The 12,314-nt window shown below is 41.1% G+C and overlaps 1 long non-coding RNA gene across 2 annotated transcripts in view; it reads left to right on the top strand.

Annotated features, from left to right (window-relative positions):
- Nucleotides 1–12,314, top strand: part of LOC129024676 (uncharacterized) — a 348,709-nt gene that overhangs the window by 306,461 nt on the left and 29,934 nt on the right. The window lies entirely within an intron of this gene.

Here is a 12,314-nt window from a genome sequence, read left to right as displayed (position 1 = left end):
AGCTACTGAGGGTTGTGCATTCGTCATGTAGTTCTCATGCCTTGGTTTTCAGCTCCATCAGGTGATTTAAGGACTTCTCTGCATTGGTTATTCTAGTTAGCCATTCATCTAATTTTTTTCAAGGTTTTTGACTTCTTTGCCATGGGTTCGAACTTCCTCCTTTAGCTTGGAGTAGTTTGATCGTCTGAAGCCTTCTTCTCTCAACTCATAAAAGTCATTCTCCATCCAGCTTTCTTCCATTGCTGGTGAGGAGCTGCGTTCCTTTGGAGGAGGAGAGGCACCCTGATTTTTTCAGTTTCGTTTTTCTCTGCTCTGCTTTTTCCCTATGTTTGTGGTTTTATCTACCTTTGGTCTTTGATGATGGTGATGTTCAGGTGGGGTTTTGGTGTGGATGTCCTTTCTGTTTGTTAGTTTTCCTTCTAACTGTCAGGACCCTCAGCTGCAGGTCTGCTGGAGTTTGCTGGAGGTCCACTCTGGACCCTGTTTGCCTGGGTATCAGCAGCGGAGGCTGCAGAATAGCAGATATTGTTGAATAGCAAATGTTGCTGCCTGATCATTCCTCTGGATGTTTTGTCTCAGAGGAGTACCCGGCCATGTGAGGTGTTAGTTTGCCCCTGCTTGGTGATGCCTCCCTGTTAGGCTACTCAGGGTTCAGGGACCCACTTGAGGAGGCAATCTGTCCATTCTCAGATCTCCAGCTGCATGCTGGGAGAACCACTACTCTCTTCAAAGTTGTCAGACAGGGACATTTAACTCTGCAGAGGTTTCTGCTGCCTTTTGTTTGGCAATGCCCTGCCCCCACAGGTAGAGTCTACAGAGGCAGGCAGGCCTCTTTGAGTTGCAGTGGGCTCCATCAAGTTCAAGCTTCCTGGCCACTTTGTTTACCTACTGAAGCCTTGGCAGTGGCGGGCACCCCTCTCCCAGTCTGGCTGCTGCTTTGCAGTTTGATCTCAGACTGCTGTGCTAGCAATTAGTGAGGCTCTGTGGGCGTAGGACCCTCTGAGCCAGGCACAGGATATAATCTCCTGGCGTGCCATTTGCTAAGACCGTTGGAAAAGCGCAGTGTTAGGGTGGGAGTGACCCGATTTTCCTGTTGCCATCTGTCACCGCTTTCTTCGACTAAGAAAGGGAATTCCCTGATCCCTTGTGCTTTCTGGGTGAGGCAATCCCTCACCCTGCTTCAGCTCACACTCGGTGCCCTGTGCCCACTGTCCTGCACCCACTTTCCAACACTGCCCAGTGAGACGAACCTGGTAACTCAGTTGGAAATGCAGAAATCACCTGTCTTCTGTGTCACTCACACTGGGAGCTGTAGACTGGAGCTGTAGACTGGAGCTGTTGCTATTTGGCCATCTTGGCTCCATGCCCCTCCATATGAAATTTAAAATAATTTTTTCTAATTCTGTGAAGAAGGTCAATAGTAACTTGATGGGGATAGCATTGAATCTATAAATTACTTTGGACATTATGGCCATTTTCACGATATTGATTCTATCCATGAGCATATAATATTCTTCCATTTGTTTGTGTCCTCTCTTGTTTCCTTGAGCAGTGGTTTGTAGTTCTCCTTGAAGAGGGCATTCATGTCCCTTGTAAGTTGTATACCTAGGTATTTTATTCTCTTTGTAGCAATTGTGAATGGGAGTTCACTCATGATTTGGCCCTTTGTTTGTCTATTATTGGTGTATAGGAATGCTTGTGATTTTTGCACGTTGATTTTGTTTCCTGAGATTGCTGAAGTTGCTTATCAGCTTAAGGAGATTTTGGGCTGAGACGCTGGGGTTTTCTAAATATACAATCATGTCATTTTCAAACAGAGACAATTTAAATTCCTCTCTTCCTATGTGAATACCCTTTATTTCTTTTTCTGTCCTGATTGCCTTGAACAGAAATTCTGATACTATGTTCAACAGGAGTGATGAGAGATGGCATGCTTGTCTTGTGCCTGTTTTTAAAGAAAATGCTTCCAGCTTTTCCCCATTCAGTACAATATTGGCTGTGGGTTTGTCATAAGTATCTCTTATTATTTTGATATATGTTCCATCAATACCTAGTTTATTTTTTTGTGATATGTTCCATCAATATTTCCAGGTTTGCCCATTCAGTATGATATTGGCTGTAGGTTTGTTGTAAATAGCTCTTATTACTTTGAGATATGTTTCATCAATACCTGGTTTATTGAGAGTTTTCAGTGTGAAGGAATGTGGAATTTTATTGAAGATCTTTTCTGCATCTATTGAGATAATCATGTGGATTTTGTCATTGGTTCTGTTTATGCGATGGTTTACGTCTATTGATTTACGTATGTTGAAACAGCTTTGCAGCCCAGGGATGAAGCCGACTTGATCATGGTGGATAAGCTTTTTGATGTGCTGCTGAATTCAGTTTGCCAGGTTTTTTTTTTTTTTTGAGAATTTTCACATCGATGTTCATCAGGAATATTGGCTTGAAATAGTTTTGTGTGTTTCTCTTCCAGGCTTTAGTATCAGGATGATGCTGGTCTCATTAAATGATTTAGGGAGGAGTCCCTCTTTTCCTATTTTTTGGAATAGTTTCAGAAAAAATGGTACCAGCTCCTCTTTTTACCTCTGGTAGAATTCGGCTGTGAATCCATCTGGTCCTGGGTGTTTTTTTGGTTCATAGGTTATTAATTATTGCCTCAATTTCAGAACTTGTTATTGGTCTATTCAGGGATTTGCCTTCTTTCTGGTTTAGTCTTTGGAGGGTGGATGCGTCCAGGAATTTATCCATTTCTTCTAGATTGTCTAGTTTATTTGCATTATGGTGTTTATAGGATTCTCTGATGGTGGTTTGTATTTCTGTAGGATCAGTGGTGATCGCCCCTTTTTCAATTTTTATTGCGTCTATTTGATTCTTCTCTCTTTTCTTCTTTATTAGTCTGGCTAGCATTCTATATATTTTGTTAATCTTTTCAAAATCCAGCTCCTGGATTCATTGATTTTTTGAGGGGTTTTTCATGTCTCTGTGTTCTTCAGTTCTGCTCTGATCTTAGTTATTTTTTGCCTTCTGCTAGCTCTTGTATTTGTTTTCTCTTGTTTCTCTAGTTCTTTTCATTGTGATATTAGGGTGTCGATTTTAGATCTTTCCCACTTTCTCCTGTGGGATTTCAGTGCCATAAATTTTTCACCACTTTAGCTGTGTCCCAGAGATTCTAGTACACTGTGTGTTTGTTCTCATTGGTTTCAAAGAACTTATTTATTTCTGCCTTCATTTTGTTATGTACCCAGTAGTCATTCAGGGGCAGGTTGTTTGGTTTCCATGTAGTTGTGCAGTTTTGAGGGAGTTTCTTAATTCAGAGTTCTAATTTGATTGCACTGTGGTCTGAGAGACTGTTATGATTTCTGTTCTTTTGCATTTGCTGAGGTGTGTTTTACTTTCAATTATGCTTCATGAAGTTCTCATGCTGTGATTTTCAGCTTTATCAGGTCACTTATGTTCCTCTCTCAACTGGTTATTCTAGTTAGCAATTCCTCTAATCTTTTTTCAAGGTCCTTTGCTTCCTTGCATTGGGTTAGAACATGCTCCTTTAGCTCAGAGGAGTTGATTCTTACCCACCTCTGAAGCCTACTTCTGTCAATTCGTCAAACTCATTTTTCATCCAGTTTTGTTCCCTTGCTGGCGAGGAGTTGTGATCCTTTTGTGGAGAAGGGGCATTCTGGCTTTTGGAATGTTCAGCCTTTTTGCGCTTGTTTTTTCATGTCCTCTTGGATGTATCTACCTTTGGTCTTTGATGTTGGAGACCTTCGGGAGTGATTTATGTGTGGATTCCCTTTTTGTTGATGTTGATGCTATTGTTTTCTGTTTGTTAGTTTTCCTTTTAAAAGTTAGACCCCTCTGCTGCTGGCGTGCTGCAGTTTGCTGGAGGTCCACTCCAGATCCTGTTTGCCTGGGTATCACCAAAGGAGGCTGCAGAACAGCAAAGATTGCTGCCTCTCCCTTCCTCTGGATGCTTAGTCCCAGAGGGGCACCGGCCAGATGCTAGCTGGTGCTCTTCTGTTCGAGGTGTCTGTTGATCCCTGCTGGGAGATGTCTCATGAGGAGGCATGGGGGTCAGGGACCAACTTGAGAAGTTAGTCTGTGCCTTAGCAGAGCTTGAAGGCTGTACTGGGAGACCCACTGCTCTCTTCAGAATCAGCAGGCAGGAACGTTTAAGTCTGCTGAAGCTGTGCCCATAGCTGCCTCTTCCTGCAGGTGCTCTGTCCCAGGGAGGTGGGAGTTTTATCTATAAGCCCCTGACTGGGGCTGCTGCCTTTCTTTTAGAGATGCCCTGCCCAGAGAGGAGGAATCTGGAGAGGTAGTGTGGCTATAGTGGCTTTGCAGAGCTGTGGTGGTCTCTGCCCTGTTTGATCTTCCAGGTGGCTTTGTTTATATTGTGAGGGGAAAACCACCTACTCAAACCTCAGTAATGGCAGATGCCCCTCCCCCCACCAAGCTCAAGCATCCCAGGTCAACTTCAGACTGCTGTGCTAGCAGCAAAGATTTCAAGCCAGTGGATCTTAGCTTGAAGGGCTCCATGGGCATGGGATCCGCTGAGCTAGACCACTTGGATCCCTGGCTTCAGATCCCTTTCCAGGAGAGTGAACGGTTTTGTATTGCTGGTGTTCCTGGTGCCACTGGGTTATATAAAAAATAATATCCTTCAGCTAGCTAGGTTTCTGCCCAAACAGCCACCCAGTTTTGTGCTTGAAACCAAGGGCCCTTGTTTAGTAGGTACCCGAGGGAATCTCCTGTTCTGTGGCTTGAGAAGCCCATGGAAAAACCATAGTATCTGGGCCAGAATGCACCATTTTTCAGGGTACAATCCCTGACGGCTTCCCTTGTCTAGGGGAAAGAGTTTTCTGATCCTTTCCTCTTCCCAGGTGAGTTGATGCCCCCACTCTGCTTCTGCTCGCCCTCTGTGGGCTGCACCCACTGTCTAACTAGTCCCAATGAGATGACCCATGTATCTCAGTTGGAAATGCAGAAATCATCTGCCTTCTGTGTTGGTCTCACTGGGAGCTTCAGACCAGAGCTGTTCCTAGTCAGCCATCTTGTCCAGTAATCAAGCCTTTTACTTTTATGTAATGTGTTCCTTTGTCTTCTTCGATTGTCATCATTTTAAAGTCTGTTTTTTTCTAAAATAAGAATGATAACACCTGTTTTTTTCTGTTTTCCACTTGCTTGGAAGATTTTTCTCCATCCCCTTACTTTGAGGCTATGGGTGTCATTGCATGTGAGGTAGATCTCTTGAAAACAGCATACGACTGGGTCTTGCTTCTTTTTCTAACTTGCCACTCTGTTTCTTTTAATTGGATCATTTAACCTGTTTACACTTAAGGATAGTATTGATATGTGCAGATTTGTTCTTGTCATCTTGTTAGTTGGTGATTCTGCTGTTTATACATGTGTTTGTATTTTGAAATTCTTAAAGTGAATTTTTCAACTCCATCAGATCAGTTTGGTTCTTTTTAAAAATGGCCATTTTGTCTTTCATTTTCTGTATCATTTTATTGTATTACTTAGAATCCTTGAGTTGGGTTTCTACTTTCTCTTGAGACTTGGTGACCTTAATTTCTTTACATATTCTAAATTCTACTTCTGTCATTTCACCTATTTCAGCCAGGTTAAGAAACATTGCTGAGGAATTTGTGTGATCATTTGGTGGTAGGAAAACACTCTGGCTTTTTTAAGTGCGATAGTTCTTGCACTGATTCTTTCTCACTTTTGTGGCTGCTGTTTATTCAGTCTTTGTTGTTGTGTTCCCTTGTAGGAGTTTTTTTTTTTTCTCTTTTATCTTCTTTGATGCCTTTGGATGTTTAATTGTGGTGTAAAGGAGGGTAATTAAGTGAATGGGCTTTATTTATGGAATATTTTACAGGGTCATGGCTTACCTCTGCATTCTTGGGCTGCATATTTCAACTCTGTGGGGCTGTTATCAGGCCCCTGGATGTTCTTTGGCCCCTTGAAGTTAGCCAACTGCAGTACTGGAGGGGCCAAGGTGTTCTCAGTTGTTCCCACTGGCCACAATACTCTGATGGATAGTTCTGGCTAAAGTGTTCCCTCAGGTAGTAGCTGGTGGATCCATGCTCATTCATATATTCCAGTAGCAGTAGCAGTAGCAGTAGCAGTGTGGCAGGCTGAATGCTCATCAGCTGGGTTGGGGTACTGGTGGGCATGGTGGGACAGTCTCTGTGCAGGCATTTGCAGCAGCAGCAATGATGGCATTGCAGGGGATTATGGTTGCTGACCTCTATGGCAGTGTCAGCATGAGAGAGGCACTGGTGGGTGTGAGCCTCGTGTCCTTCATGTGCACATTCCTGCTAGCAATAGGGGTGGTGCAGTGGGTGCCTGGGCCACTGGCATCCATGTGTGCATTTGCATAGCAGAGGTGTCAGCTTGGGCATGGAGGCTGACTGGCATAGGGCTGGTTGCCTCCTTGTTCATGTCCGTGACACAGTCAACAACAGCACAGCGTGGTAGCTAAAAAAAGTGGCTTTAAAAAATATATTCACATGGAAAGAAAAAAAAACAAAGGTTTTTGCTGGTGATGAATGATATGGTTTGGATATTTGCATCCTCAAAATCTCATGCTGAAATGTAATTCCCAGTGTTGGAGATGGGGCCTGGCAAGAAGTGTTTGAGGCATGGGGCTGGATTTCTCATGAATGGCTTGGTGCTGTGCTCATGGTAATGAGTGAATGTGTTCACTTCAGAGCTGGTCATTTAAAGGATTCTGAATCTTTCTCCTTTCCCTCATGCTTACCGTATAACCATGTGACATGCCAGCTCCCAATTTGACTTTTCATTCTATGCTCCCTGAAGCCTTCACTAGAAATAGATGCAGGCACTATTCTTCTTGAACAGACTGCTGAGCTGTGAGCCAAATAAACCTCTTTTGTAAATAAATTGCCCAACCTCAGGTATTTCTTTGTAGCAATACTAAACATACTAACACAGAAAATCGGTACTTAGAAGTGATGTGTTGTTATAAAGAAAGTTAAAAATGTAAAAGTAGTTTTGGAACTGGGTAACAGGCAGGGTTCAGAAGAGGTTGGAGGGTTCAGAAGAAGTCAGGGAGATGAGGGAACATTGGAGCTTCTTAGAGACTGGTTAAGGGGTTGTGATTAAAAATGTTAATAAAAATATGAACAGTGAAGTTCAGGTTGATGAGGTCTCAGATGGGGATGAGTAGGTTATTGTGAACCAAAGTAAAGGTCAGCAATGGCATGCCTTAGCATCAACAACAAAAAATGGCTGTATTGTGTTCATGCCCTAAAGATCAATGGAAGTTGGAACTTAAGAATGATAATCTAGGGTATTTTGTGAAAGAAATTTCTAAGCAGCAAAGTATTCAAGATGTGGTCTGGCTGTTTCTAACATCCTATTTTCAGACCCAGGAGCAAATAAATGACTTAAAGTTGAAATTTATAATTAAAATGGAAACATAAAAGCTGGGAAAATTAAAAAGAAACCATCAAAGTTTGGAAAATTTGCAGCCTGGCCATGTAGTTGAGAAAGAAAGAACATTTTTAAGAGAGGAATACAAACGAGCTGTGGATCAATAACTTTCTAGAGAGATTCATGTGACCAAAAGGGAGAAAAGTGCTAATAGCCAAGACTATGGATAAAAGACCTTGAAGGCATTTTAGAAAACTTTTAGATAGCTCATCCCATCACAGGCCAATAGGCCTAGAGTTAAAGAATAATTTCAGGGAGCAAGCCCAACACCCACTGCCCTGTACAGCCTCAGGACACTGCTCAGTGCACCCAGGCCACTTCAGCTCTATCTGTGGCTCAAAAAACCCAAGATACAGCTCAGGCCACCACTCCAGAAAGAGCAAATTCAAGCGTTGGTGGTTTCCATGTAGTGTTAAACCTGAAGGTGTACAGTATGCAAGAGTGAAGGAAGCTTGGTAGATCTCACCTAGATTTCAGAGGATGTATTGGAAAGCCTGGGTGCACAAGAAGAAGCACAGACAGCAGCAGGAGTGGAACCCTTGACGAGAGCCTCTATTAGGTCAGTGTAGAGGGGAAATGTGGAGTAGGAGTCCTCACAAAGGATCCCCATTGGGTCACTGCCTAATGGGACTATGAGAAAGTGACCACCACCATCTAGATCCTAGAATGGTACAGCCAACAACAACTTACACCCTGAGCCCGGAAAAGCTGCAAGCACTTAACTCCAACCTGTGAGAGTAGTCCCAGGGACTACATCCTGCTAAACCACAGGGGTAGGGCTGCCCAAGGCCTTGGGATTGCACCTCTTATATGAGTGTGCCCAGAATGCAGAATCTGGCATCACAAATTTTGCTGTGGCTTTAATGCTTAATGTCCATCCTGCTGGGTTTCAGATATTGTGGAGCCTATTGCCCCTTTCTTTTAGCCAGTTTCTCCCTTTTGGAATTAGAATGTTTTCCCAATACTTGTGCCACCATTGTATCTTGGATGTAGATAACTTGTTTTTTTATCTCACAGGCTCATAAGTAGTAGAAATGTAACTTGAGCCTCAAATTAGACTTTGGACTTTTGAGTTAATACTGGAAAAAATTAAGACTTTGGTAAACTATTGGAAAGGGATTATTGTATTTCACAATGTGAGAAGAATATGAAACCTGGGGTGGGTGAACAGAGGCAGAATGATATGGTTAGGATATTTGCCCCCTCTAAATCTTATGTTAAACTGTCATCCCCATTGTTGAAGATGTGGCCTGGTATGAGGCATTTGGGTCACAGGGGCAGATCCTTCATGAATGAATTGGTGCTGTCCTTGTGGTAATAAATGAATTCTCACTCTATCAGTTCCTGCGAGCTGGTTGTTTAAAGGATCCTGGAAACTCCTTATCTCTCTACTCCTCACTCTCTCACCATGTGATATGCTAGCTTTCCCTTTACACTCCACCATGATTGCAGACTTCCAAGGCCCCCATCAGGAGCAGATGCTGGCACTCTGCTTCTTGTACAGCCCGCAGAACCAGAAGCCAAACTAACTTATTTTTTAAAATAAATTCCTCAGCCTCAGAAATCACTATATAGCAACACAAAATGGTCTAACACTATGATTAACAAGAATGTGAGGAGCTTATTATTAACAACTCAGATTATATATTTCCTGTAGCCATTTCAAGTATAAAAACCAGCAAACATTGATAAAATTGATCCCTATTAAAATGATGAAATAAGAGCCTCTGAAAATTACCTCCTCTATAAAAGCAACATGAAAATTTCCATAATTTGGGAGAATAAACTTTTTAAGAATTCTGAAATTAAAAAAATTCTTGCATCAAACTGGGAAGCATTTTTTTAAATTGCTAAATCTCAGTAAGAACAGTGAGCTTACACAGCATTTTGATGTGCCCCATTCTTATTTTTATTTTTGCAGTTCTACAATATCTGAGAATCAACAGCTTACACTCACAGTGAAAACCATTATCCTACCAACAACAAAGGGGAAAGAATGAAGTTGGAGTTCCTCCAAAGCCTATTCCCAAGGAGATGTCATTATTTGACCAGTATTCTGGTTTCCTGAAACACCCAACTTGCAAGATTTTCATTATTTGATTTTACTTGGAGCTCATTCAGTGTAGAAAGCCTTTTCCCTGAAGGCATTAGTCCAAAACATTTGCAGGTTTGTGCTCCAACTGAGGAAAGAACTGGGAAAGTTCTAAACTCTTACCTTCGGCTGAACAAGCTGGTTCTGAACAAGCTGGAAGTATAGACAAAGACAAAGTTGTCTGTCTCCTTGCTTATTGCTTAAAGCATGACCCAACCTGCAGACAGAGGCTGTCAGCAAAGACTGGGAGACTTGTCAGTTTTAGGCATTTTAAAAAAAATCTGTTCAATCATTTTTAACCATTAAGCTACCTGAATGGTTACACATGACAAAAAATACAAACTTTACAGAATTTGCCCAAAAAATTAATTTAAAGGCAAACAACAGTGCGATGTCAGTGAATTGGAAGAGTAGACAGCTTCAAGCTCCCATTCTTCAACAGAATCATGAAAAGACAAGCAGAATTTCTGGAACAAACCTTGCCAGCACTCCAGAAAACAATAAAATGTTTATAACAACCAAGGGAATACTGAATTAAGAAAATGACTACTTTAAAAGGTCAGGAAAGTTTTGTGGTATTTTTACACGCATTTTTTTCCTCTGGCTCAGCAGTAGTCTTAAATATAGAGGTCTGCATTTTTAGTGTGAGAACTTGGTCTTTGGTTCCAGAAAGAGGAGGACAGACCTCATATCCAAATTATTGTGTTTCTCCTATGTGACATTAGCTACCTGAAAAGTATTTGAAAATACAGAAGAATTACCCTGAAAAATATTTGAAGAAATAATGACAGAAAACATCCCAAATTTGGAAATAAAACGTAAGTCTATGCATTCAATAAGCTCTAAGGACTCCAAGTAATTTATAAAGTGATAGGCACAAAATAATATACACTGAAAGGTATTGTAAATCATATAATAGCCAAATTGACAAAAGCCAAGACCAAAGAGAAAATCTTGAGAGCAGCAAGAAATAACTCATCACACACAAGGTGTCTTCAAAAAGGTTAACACTCCATTTATTATCAGAAACCATGGTGGTCAGAAGGCAGTAGGATGGCATATTTAAAGTTCTCATTGAAAACAAAAAAACAAACCTGTCAACCAAGAATTTTGCCAATTTCTTTTTAGGACTTTTGGAATGTGTCTTTTAAAAATACATCACATTTTTTCTTTGCAGATTACTACAGAAAACTAAAAAAGAGGGAGAAACCAGAATAAAAAACATATTTTCTCTAAGAGATAAAGGCATACAAAAAAAAAATTACAACTCTGGTGTTGGAAGTTCTGGCCAGGGCAATTAGGCAGGAGAAGGAAGTAAAGGGTATTCAATTAGGAAAAGAGGAAGTCAAATTGTCCCTGTTTGCAGATGACATGATTGTATATCTAGAAAACCCCATTGTCTCAGCCCAAAATCTCCTTAAGCTGATAAGCAACTTCAGCAAAGTCTCAGGATACAAAATCAATGTACAAAAATCACAAGCATTCTTATACACCAATAAGAGACAAACAGAGAGCCAAATCATGAGTGAACTCCCATTCACAATTGCTTCAAAGAGAATAAAATTCCTAGGAATCCAACTTACAAGGGACATGAAGGACCACATCAAGGAGAACTAAAAACCACTGCTCAATGAAATAAAAGAGGATACAAAGAAATGGAAGAACATTCCATGCTCATGGGTAGGAAGAATCAATATCGTGAAAATGGCCATACTGCCCAAGGTAATTTATAGATTCAATGCTATCCCCATCAAGCTACCAATGACTTTCTTCACAGAATTGGAAAAAACTACTTTAAAGTTCATATGGAACCAAAAAAAGAGCCTGCATTGCCAAGTCAATCCTAAGTCAAAAGGACAAAGCTGGAGGCACCACGTTACCTGACTTCAAACTATACTACAAGGCTACAGTAACCAAAACAGCATGGTACTGGTAACAAAACAGAGATATAGATCAATGGAACAGAACAGAGCCCTCAGAAATAATGCTGCATATCTACAACTATCTGATCTTTGACAAACCTGAGAAAAACAAGCAATGGGGAAAGGATTCCCTATTAATAAATGGTGCTGGGAAAACTGGCTAGCCATATGTAGAAAGCTGAAACTGGATCCCTTCCTTACACCTTATGTGAAAATTAATTCAAGATGGATTAAAGACTTAAATGTTAGACCTAAAACCATAAAAACCCTAGAAGAAAACCTAGGCATTACCATTCAGGACATAGGCATGGGCAAGGACTTCATGACTAAAACACCAAAAGCAATGGCAACAAAAGCCAAAATTGACAAATGGGATCTAATTAAACTAAAGAGTTTCTGCACAGCAAAAAAAACTACCATCAGAGTGAGCAGGCAACCTACAAAACGAGAGAAAATTTTCGCAACCTACTCATCTGACAAAGGGCTAATATCCAGAATCTGCAATGAACTCCAACAAATTTACAAGAAAAAAACAAACAACCCCATCAAAAAGTGGGCAAAGGATATGAACAGACACTTCTCAAAAGGAGACATTTATGCAGCCAAAAGACACATGAAAAAATGCTCACCATCACTGGCCATCAGAGAAATGCAAATCAAAACCACAATGTGATACCTTCTCACACCAGTTAGAATGGCAATCATTAAAAAGTCAGGAAACATCAGGTGCTGGAGAGGATGTGGAGAAATAGGAACACTTTTACACTGTTGGTGGGACTGTAAACTAGTTCAACCCTTGTGGAAGTCAGTGTGGCGATTCCTCATGGATCTAGAACAAGAAA

Source organism: Pongo pygmaeus, chromosome X (genome assembly GCF_028885625.2).
Source record: "Pongo pygmaeus isolate AG05252 chromosome X, NHGRI_mPonPyg2-v2.0_pri, whole genome shotgun sequence".
NCBI lineage: Eukaryota > Metazoa > Chordata > Mammalia > Primates > Hominidae > Pongo > Pongo pygmaeus.
Note: the sequence above shows the minus strand (reverse complement) of the source record. Positions and strands in the feature narration are given on the sequence as shown.